This window comes from Lithobates pipiens, unplaced genomic scaffold, assembly GCF_037356315.1.
Source record: "Lithobates pipiens isolate NorthernLeopardFrog02 unplaced genomic scaffold, aLitPip1_a1.2 Scaffold_8, whole genome shotgun sequence".
NCBI classification, from domain to species: domain Eukaryota; kingdom Metazoa; phylum Chordata; class Amphibia; order Anura; family Ranidae; genus Lithobates; species Lithobates pipiens.
Window position 1 is genome coordinate 395,656,231 of NW_027507903.1, and position 11,022 is coordinate 395,667,252.

Below are 11,022 nucleotides of genomic sequence, written 5' to 3' on the forward strand. Positions count from 1 at the left end.
ATCCTGTCCTTGGTTTGCCCCTCCTTTACACACTGATGGCTTCGCCACTGATGTGTAATTCTGTCCATCGCTCTCTCCCCCTGATCACGCCTTCCTTGGCTTGCTCTGGCTGTGTCACAGCACCTGTATCAAATGACACTAGTCGCTGTTACTCTTGGGTATTGTAGGCAGCCATGGCTCCGGACACAGCCGCATGCGCAGTGGACTCTTTCATCCGCGCTCACATGGTGATATCACACACCAAGGGGAGTATTTAATGCCGGCCACTCCAGCAATCAGCTGGCTGGAGATTAGGGGCAACCTTACCCTCTGATGTTTGTGCGCAGGTAAAAAACTTCACTTCTTGGCTTTATACAATGCGCTACCTGGCTGACTTTCACTGAGCTATTGACAAACTTTTCACTGATGCATTGCTGCTCATTGATTTTCTACTGATAGTCCTTTATTGGCTTTGTGATGCTCCAGTATGTATGACTGGATCCACTCTGTTAAAGCAACTGGTGACTATGTATAAAGTTAAATATACTATTGAGCTATCTATACGCCACACATTTTTTCAAAACGTTCAATGATGCAGCTAATGTATTAATCTATCCAAACTTTCTTTTCTAGATTACTGATCAATTTGATTTTGTGCTTAAATTTCAACATAAAATCCTTCCCTTAATGATGGTTATTTTGTGCATTTTAGTGACCCAGGATCAGGGATGGCTTCTGGTTTCCTCTCTGTGTCCACATCAGTATTATGGTGCCCCTTAACCCATGTGTTTTCCAATTTTGAGCATACTAAGTCTATACTACCTTTGTGGGTCCTTTTCTCATTAGGGCCCATTTTTTTGAACTTACGTTTACTGTTTTTTGTCCAGAATATGGTCATATTCATTTAATCTTTTGTTTTCCATATTCCTCAGCTGGGCCTTAATCTATCCCCTGTGATCGTACTTGGTCTCCCCTGTATCATTCCTAGGCTGGGACTAATTTTTTTACATCTATTTTTGTCTCCCTTGTTTTTGGGGAGGCAACCTACCAACAAAACCTTAGCATCTCCTGGTTTTGGACTGACAGAGGTATGTGCTGTGCATCTTCCTGAGGTCATGACAATGCATACGTCTGAGTTATGATGTATCATTATTTATGTATATTCTTTTCCTTTTTGTGCTTGAGCTGGATTATTGTGGTGGTCCTACATTATCCCCTGAAGAAGCCATCATTGGCAAAACATGTTGGGATTCAACATCTGTGACCATCCCTCCTTTTCCCTTGTGGGTCACCAGCAACCCAATAGATGTACCCTGTAAATGCTCTATCATTGTTTTTAAACATTTCTATATTTTTTGTGTACTCTGTTCTTTATCCCTTTGTATTTAATAAAGAAAATATATTTTTTTTACTCAGTTTGTTATGAAATAATTTCTGGTAGCACTGTTACAATCCCATTCCTCCACATTTTAAATTTCGCTTAGCGGAATTAGGTGCATGACAATATAGAGCCACTCAGATTATATTTTAAAATTTCTTCATCAGTTTTGGCCAATATATATTCTTCTACATATTTTTGGTTAAAAAAAATCGGAATAAGCATATATTGATTGGTTTGCACAAAAGTTATAGCGTCTACAAACTATGAGAAAGATTTATGTCAGTTTTAAGGAATTCTACTCATCCCACTCACTGGGTGTTCACCCTGCCGGACACACTGCAATACACTGAGTGCATTCTGCGCTATGATTGGTCAAAGCCTTGCCCAATCAGGGCACAGTGTAATCTGGTTGTTATGGAGCGGGACCAGGAAGCGGTCATCAGCTGTTAATGGGTTTCCCTGCTGACAGCTGAATAAAAAAAGTGCCTTTTAAAAATAAAAATTTTTTTTTTTTTGAAATGGTGTGGGACCAGATAAGTCAGGAAAGGGGCGGTCAAGCGAGTGCCCCTCCTCCTGAACCATACCAGGCCACATGCCCTCAACATAGGGGGTGGGTGCTTTGAGGCAGCCCCCAACCCCAAAGCATCATGTCCACATGTTGATGGGGACAAGGGCTTCATCCCCACAACCGTGGCGGGTGGTTGTGGGGGTCTCTGGTCAGGGCGCTTATCTGAATCTGGAAGCCATCTTTAACAAGATTTCGGCCCCCCTATGTGAATGAGTATCGGATGCATAGTACACCTATCCATTCACCAAAAAAGTTTAACAACAAAAATTAAAACAGGAGACAAGTTTTTGACAATGTCACCTTTGGCCCGCCCCCCTTGTAACATCATGTACTAGTGCATTCTGCATGCCCAGATAAGGGTCTGGTATGGATTGTGGGGGGGGACCTTACGCCATTAAAAAAAAAAAATTTTTGGCTTGGTATGGACTGGGGGTACCCATGCCGTTTAATTTTTTCTATTTTTTAATAGCCGGGGGCCGGCAATTGTAACCATAGGTAATTTTAAATGTGATTTGACTTTTTTTTAATTAGAAATGCCTTTTTTGCTGCAGCATGTTCTATATATCTATATCTATAGATATATATATATATATATATATATATATATATATATATATATATCCCCACATCCTTGTGATATCACAGACCAAGTTATGATGGGTTCGTGACATCACAAGAGGACAGGGTCTCCGAGTAACATAACCACATGACCACGCCCCATAGCTATATGAGAACTGTCAGACATGGGAGCTGACAGAATGGTTGGAGGGGCTAGCAGTAGCAAAGGAATAAATCGTGATTGAAGTTGGATCTACATCGAGGGACTTGTCAAAAATGCTCTCATGCTTTTTTTTTTTACACTACACAGATTTTTGGGGTTATTGGGTAGGGGTACTATGTACCCCATACTCATTCACACGGGGATGCATAGGATCCTAATTCATAGGATGCATTAAGGTGAAAAAACATAAAGGTTTACAACTCCTTTAAGAGCCCCAGAGCTGTAGACAGGCTGAACAGCCAAGTTGCAACTAGAAGTGAAGAGATGTTCCTCCACTCCAACCATAGCTTTGGTTAGGTGGAAAAAATAGGCAGTGTAGGTAAGCATCCTTGATATCCACTAATGCTAGAAAATCTTCTGCTGCCAAACTTCTGTGAAAGGTCTGGAAACTTTTCCTCACCCAAGCGAGTGAGGACACCCTTTCATTGAGCAGAGGACTTGTCCCCTGGCTTGATGGCTTAGAATCCATGTTTGTTAGCAGAACTGGGCTTGCTGCTCAAAGCCTGAGATTGCCAAAATGCTTCTTGTAAGTAGTGGCAGGTCTCTAAAACAATTAATGAAGCTTGTCCTGAAAAATTGCATGTTAGTGCAAAAAAAAGTATCATGGACAGTATTCAATCGTTTCTGCTAAAACTTTGTACATTAGTACTGCTTGGACTTTGATGAAGGGGAAATTAACTGAAAGCTTCTCCTGACAAATTGTATGTTAGTACAATTAAAAAAAGAATCACAGACAGTGCTAAATTGTTCCCTTGAAAGGGTAATTGTTCCAGATGCTTTTTACAGAGTAACTCCACTGACCAATGCTTCCATACATGAGAAGTTGTTGAATGGAGCCCTACGTTCACTAAATGTCCTTAGAGCACATTGAAAAAAATAAAAAATCCCCCAGTTTCCTGCTGATTTCAGTATAATTAGAAGGATCCCTTCCTCTCATCATGTGATGAGCTCAGATCTTGACATTTGGCAGACTCCTGCAGCCGCAAGCACTGGCTGTATGCTTCCCTAACAAGAACCAAGGCCCTAAACAGTGCATTCAGGCATTTGACCGAGGCCTCTTTAACATCATATCTTCACCACTGGGCATGTAAAGCTCTATTAGTGATAATAACTGCCAGATCTACCAAAAACTCACGCCATTTCTTAGTAAACTCACTGTCCATGGGGTATTGCTGATTGAACATATCTTTGGAACTAATCCCTTATCAGGGTGAGTCCAGTCTGTGTAAAAAAACTCTTTTAATGAGGATGTATAGAGAAGTATCAGGGATGCTGTGGTGAATGCCATGATCCAAAGTATCCCAGAAAGCTTCTGCTGAAACTTAGTGATGTAAATTCCACCTGGTACAAATGAACTGGAGGAATGTGCCCCAGAAGTTGCAGAGATACCAGATAGGTATAGGGGGTCAAAGCTGCATGGCATATACTAACCCTTCTCACAGAGAACTGCCAGATTGCTCCCTATCTGTAGGTTTTTTGGAGCCCTCATCCCCTCCTCTCTGTCATCTGTAAGACATTGACCTGCTGACAAACATGCAGAGATCCTTGCTGATAATTATTGATCCATGTCAGCTGAGAAGCACCGTGTTACAGAAAACACTGGTGCACTGGTACCATTTTTAAAAAAAAACAGGACTCCTCTTTGCCTGTTAGTGCCCCCCCACCAGAGAAGGTCATGACTCTATGTATACTTACTGCCACCTGTAGTCCCACTGCAAAGGGCTCTGCTGTCAACCAGTGGTTTAGCCTTGAGGCTCTTCTGCAACTTCTAGTCCCACAACCGGGCTCTCTGCTATGACCTGTAGTTCCTAAGACAGTTTCTGCTGTAACCTTTAGTTCCATAGCCAGGCTCTGCTGCAACCTATAAATCCCCACTACTAGGTTTACTGTAATCTATATTCTCTGTTTTGGGGGCAACAAACTCTGCAACTTTGTCAACTCAACATGGGAATTGGGATGTGAACTCAGGCTTTATATTAGGTGAGTAGGTAGGGATATAGATTGACAGTCCTGCCCACGGATGGTGATTGGTGACCAAACCAAGATAGATAGAGCTGTCATCCTGCTGGGATGGCATATCGAGGGAGAGCTATTTATTGGGGAGCTGCACCATGGTCTACCCTACTTGATCTTTGATCCTCCCATAGCACCCCCTGAAAGGAATGTAGATTGTCTAGAGGTGGTTAACCCTTCAATTATCTCTGGTAAGATGTAACGATCAATCCCCCACAGGCCTGTGAGATTAGCCCATTGAGACAATGACACAAAACAACAAAGTCTCTCCAAGCAAATCTAATCTTTATTCTTTGGTGTGAATATTTAAAGGGGGCTTTCAGAAAGTACTGTGTCATACAAATTATCCAATCATATCACATTCCCTATTATTAAAACACCAATCAGGGGAATGACTTCTACCTGCTATTGGAAAGGTAACAATGTTGTTTATGTACAGAGTGGATATGTTAGTCAAGAATACAGGAGGAGTCTCTTTGAGAAAGGAGGAATTATTTAAAGGTACAGCCAAAAGGGGAATTCAGGCAGTGCTAGGATGTAATTTGTTACATATCCTACATTCTTCACACCCTGATTTTTTTGATTATTAGCATACTTAAATTTTAGCAAAAGCATCTTATCAGTAAAACTATCTCCAGGCTCTCTCTTGATTCTAGCTTGTGTCACTGTAATATTCTCTTGTGTCACTGTAATATTCTCTTATTCTCTTCAGGGTGGTAGATACAGTTAGTGATGATCCAGGTGGGTAGGAACACTGTCAGAGAGATCAGGATCAGGAGGCAAAATGCCTTGCCAGAAGTCTGTGGTGAAATAAGCAAGGTCATCTTCTCTGGCCGGACCTGCTTTCCCAGGAACTCCTCCTTCATCTGCTTGGACTTCTGCTTGAGGGCCTCCTGTATCCAAGATCTCCTTCCTGCTCTTAGGGCTTTGGGCAACCTTTTTTCACTCTGTTGGCATGGATCCAGGACTGGCAATTTTCCACTAGGATGGCTGTTCTATTCACTGCAACCACTGTGATAGGCGGTCCAAAGGGATACTCTTGCTTCTTACTTCTGTTCAGCTATTGGACCACCACGGTGTCTCCTACCTTGAAGGGGTGAGTAGCTTCCAGTGAAGAAAAAGGAGAGGTGTGAGCAACATTTCTCTCAACTGTATCCAATGTTTCAACCAATTTCCTTACATATTCTTCCTGTATTAAGTCTAAATCTCCCTTTTCTATCATTAACCACTTTCAGACCGGACCAATTTGCTGGTCAAAGACCAGACCACTTTTTGCGATTCGGCACTGCGTCGCTTTAACTGACAATTGCGCGGTCGCGCAACGTGGCTCCCAAACAAAATTGACGTCCTTTTTTTCCCACAAATAGAGCTTTCTTTTGGTGGTATTTGATCACCCCTGCGGTTTTTATTTTTTGCGCTATAAACAAAAATAGAGCGACAATTTTGAAAAAAACGCATTATTTTTTACTTTTTGTTATAATAAATATCCCCCAAAAATATATAAAAAAACATTTTTTTCCCTCAATTTAGGCCGATACGTATTCTTCTACATATTTTTGGTAAAAAAAATTGCAATAAGCAATTATTGATTGGTTTGCGCAAAAGTTATAGCGTTTACAAAATAGGGATAGTTTTATAGCAATTTTATTAATATTTTTTATTATTTTTTTTTTTACTAGTAATGGCGGCGATCTGCGATTTTTATTGTGACTGCGACATTGTCGGGGACCCATCGGACATTTTTGACACATTTTTGGGACCATTGTCATTTATACAGTAATCACTGCTATATAAATGCAGTGATTCCTGTGTAAATGACACTGGCAGTGAAAGGGTTAACCAGTGGGTGGCAGTGTAGGGGTTAAGTGTTCCTAGGGGTGTGTTACTAACTGTGGGGGGGGTTGGGCTTTCATTTAGTGTACACTGATCTCTGCTCCAATCACATGGAGCAGAGATCAGCGTCACTAGTTGCTAGGCAGAATGGAAAAATGTTGTTTATACAGCATTTCCTCCATTCGGCCGCTCCGTGAGACGATCGCGGGGATGCCCGCGGCGATCGAGTCCGCGGGTCCCGCGACCGGACTCACGGGGGTCCCGACCAGCGCAGGAGCGCGCCGCCGGCGGCGCGCTCCCGATGGCAGGGCGGCATCGAATATTGGACGTACATGTACGCCAATATGCCTGCCCGTGCCATTCTGTCGACGTACATCGTCGTGCGCTGGTCGGGAAGTGGTTAAATGTGCTCTGGCCCATGGGGTGTGGAAAGGTCGACCCATCAAGACTTCAAAATACCCTGCTGGGAGGACCTTCTTCCAGTTGGCAAAGGTTCCTGCTGTGGCCTTTCTTATTTTGTCTTTTAATTGTTCTGTTCATTCTTTCTATTATCCCTGAACTATGAGGGTGGTAGGGAATGTGAAACTTCCATTCTATCTTGAGAGTTTTTACCAAGTCCTGGCAGACCCTTGATACAAATGCAGGTCCATTGTCTGAGTTTATTTGAAGTGGGCATCCCCATCGAGAAATGATTTCCTGAATGAGGATCCTCACTACTGTTTGTGCATCTTCTTTTGTGGTTACAAAAAGTTCACCTCATCTTGAGAACATGTTCACAATTACCAAAAGATATTCCTGTCTTTTGCCTAGTTTGGGAATGTGTGTGAAGTCAATCTGCAAATGTGTAAAAGGAGTTGTTGGATATATCAGGTGTTCTTGTTTGGCCTTGTGTGGGTTGTTTTGGGTTGTTCCTGACACATGTGATGCATCTTGATACATAATCTTTAACCCTCCAGGAAAGTTCTGGAAAATCTTTCTCCAATAGTTCACAAGTGGCTTTCCAGCCCCTGTGACCTATTCCATGGTACTGGAAAATAAAAAGTGATGCACTAGCTACTGGTATACATAGCTTCCCCTCTTTGCAGAGAAGTCTAGTTTTTGGATCTTTCTGCACACCTATTTTGTCTTTGAGATCAGCTTCTTCTGCACATCCCTGCAAATCTGAAAGAACCTGATCAAAAAAAGGGAAATTCTGGTGCTAGCATGGGCATTTGGATCTGTGCATTTTGTGAAGTAGCAGCTTGTTTGGCAGCTAAATCAGCCAGAGCATTCCCCTGGCTATCTCTGTTTGTTGGCCTGTGTGTGCTCTGCAGTGCTGTGGAAGATAAATCAGACCTGGGTGATGTGTCTTGGTGAATGAGGTTTATGCAATCATGTTGTGGGACAACCTCATCCTGTTCTCATTTTAATCCTAAAAGGGCATTGGTGCTAGTCCTGCAGTGGGAGAAGCATATTTGCTGTGCAATTTTGGATTAGACAGCAAGATCACCTCATAGCCACTCAACCTCTGAGCAGACATGTGCTGTGGATGTACATTTTTCAACATGATTGATACATTGTGGGTAGTGTGAATTGTGGTGTCGTGCCCCAGAGTGCAAAAAGTGGCCATCTGAATCATCATCGCACAGGACACGAAAGTTCTGAGACACACAGGCATGCTTTGAACCTGCACCGGAACCATCTTTGAGAAAAAAAAACAATAGGGTGCAACTTACCTCTATGCTCCTGAGCGAGGACACCTGACAAAGTCTTACAATTTTCCCTTGCAAACAAATTAAACATCTTTCCATAATTAGGGAAGCCGAGCCCTGGAGCCATTACCATAGCATTTTTCAAATACACAAAAGCATTGCACATTTCATCTGACCATTTTATACAGTCTGGCATGTCTGAACCTGTGGCTTGTCTCAGGAGATTGTAACAGTAGGAACAATCAGGTATTCATTGGCGGCAGTAACTAATCATACCAAGAAAGGTACTGTAAGCATGTCTTTCTTAGTAAGTGGGCGGGGCAGACCCACAAGAACCATAGCCCTTTTGTGATTGATTTTCCTTTAACCTTTTGAGAGTACACAACCAAGATATGCAACCGTTTCCTGAAACCATTGCAATTATTTATTTGACACTTTGCGACCACTTTCAAAAAGACATTTCAAAAGATCCCTCCCATCCTCCAGTGTGCTTGTAGCCCACTCTGATATTTGCTGTGTGTCCTCATGTGATGAGGTCTTGTGCAGCTCTTGATCTGGTTGTGGAATGTAAGGGGGGTAGGTGGGGCGCATGGTTACCGGCATAGAGAAGGTTGATTTAACCCTTAAATCCACCATCTCATGTCTCTGTTAAACCCATCGTGGACAATTTTTGGACTATGATGCTATAGGGAGCCTCGGTCCAGCTGGGGATCTTCACAGCATGTTTATTTTCATCCTTATTTTTCTTTCTAAACATTCTGACTTTTATTTCTTCTACTTTGTTTTTCAAGGCAAAATGGCAATAAGCACTCCATATGGCCAGAGGTTCCCCTGATCACAAGCAAGCTTTGTGTGTTATTACTTTTCTTATTTTTATAACCAAAAATGTTTTATTTATATTTAAAATTTTTGGCAGAGTGCCAACAGGTTCAAACAGTACTTTCAATTGCTGTAGTACCAATGCCGCAAACAATTCCCCACTATCTATTATGGTCAGTGAGATATTATCACTTGAACCCTGTTGGCAAAAAGCCAAATGTCCAAATTTTGCACCTGACTTCCCCTGTACAAGAGATGTCAGCAGCAAAAATAATTATTCAAATAGCTTGTTTTGATCAAAAGTTAGCCTCAGAGTATGCTACCAACTATGCCAATTTATATATTACCTTAAGAAAGTGTTATTAACACTGCTATTACGCTCACTATCTCATACATTAGAGTCAAAGCATTCACATGTAATTCATTAAGAGTAAACATAAATACATCACCGGATACTGTAGCATCACTCTACGTTTCGATTGGGGAACTTCCATCAATCATAAAATGGAGCTGGGAGTTCACTGCAAGACGCGTCTGTCGCCTTTTATTTACATCCCATTATAACACAGTGCAGTGGAAGGTGTCGTCTTACCTTACAATGCTGACAAATTCTACACAGACAGTTAACAAATCATCTTATAAACTTCTATGGGCGATAGCTAAGATAAGCAAAGAGATCGGGTTTTGTCCGGCACACCTTATTAGACTTTTTCTTATAATTACAGTACTGTATAAATCATTTTCCTACGAATTTCTCAGAGTCCGTGAAAGCCCCCCCAGGCTTCCTCCCTGTTCACACGGAACAAGTGCTGCTTCTTAAAGCAGTCTTATACTGTGGACTTCCCAGAGCCCAAAAGCCCATCCAGGGCTTTTCTCCCTGTTAACTCAGAACAGCCTTTATTACTGCTTCTCAGAGCAGTTAACTTATCATTGAGGTCCGAAAACAACTTCTACATAAATTACAGGTCCCTTTAAAGGAAACAATTTCTAAATATGTGTCATAGTGAGAGAAGATACATATATCAATTCAACTCACCATATAGACATATATTATAGTCGACCCCGGACCGAGACCCCATCTGAAAGGAATGTAGATTGTCTAGAGGTGGTTAACCCTTCAATTATCTTTGGTAAGATGTGACGATCAATCCCCCACAGGCCTGTGAGATTAGCTCATTGAGACAATGACACAAAACAACAAAGTCTCTCCGGGCAAATCTAATCTTTATTCTTTGGTGTGAATATTTAAAGGGGGCTTTCAGAAAGTACCGCCCTTTGAACGTGTCATACAAATTATTCAATCATATACAAGTACAGCCTACAACAAAAGTGAAACTAGTGATTCCTCAAATCATGTGCTTTCCAAGAAATGAAACAACTAAAGAAGATAACAGTAACATGAGAAACGAAACTAGATTAGCAAAATCTATTAGCATATATATTTGTGAAGTGGATGTTAGAGAGACACAAAATGGAAACCGATTTTCTTAAAGAATGAAAGCGGTTAAGCTAAATATCCCTTCACCCCCACCCCCACCCTGGTTCATATCCTTAACCCATGGGTTACTGACAGTGCAATAGTAAATTTTTTAATCGTATTGCTGCTTTTCAGGACATGAATTCCCTGCAGGGGAATGCCTTGGATCTGTATAGCACCCTACAGGTCCGCAAGGCAATATATCATTGCACAGGGTAGGATTATACAGGGTCTATTGCTGATCTGCAATGTTTCAGGCTGTCCCTGTGTGTCCAGTGTGGGGTTTGGGTACAATTCTTCTGAGCATTACAAGCCATAGGACATGTATTTGAATAAAGCCAGCCTCCTAATCCCAGTTGGAATCATTGAGAAGTTATCTACTTTTGTGCACAGAGCTGCACATACATGTCCATCACCTAAGACACTAGCAAAAAACCTTACCCAAAGGAGAGGGATTAAATCTGGTAAGGGACACCCGGT

General features: G+C 41.8%; 1 long non-coding RNA gene across 1 annotated transcript; it reads right to left on the reverse strand.

Moving 5' to 3' along the window:
- Positions 1-4,990: 4,990 nt before the first annotated feature.
- Positions 4,991-10,426, reverse strand: LOC143964287 (uncharacterized). Its single transcript, XR_013271111.1, has 2 exons — positions 10,102-10,426; positions 4,991-5,826 (listed from the first exon to the last, which is right to left on the reverse strand). It is a non-coding gene; the product is annotated as an uncharacterized LOC143964287 (long non-coding RNA).
- Positions 10,427-11,022: the final 596 nt, after the last annotated feature.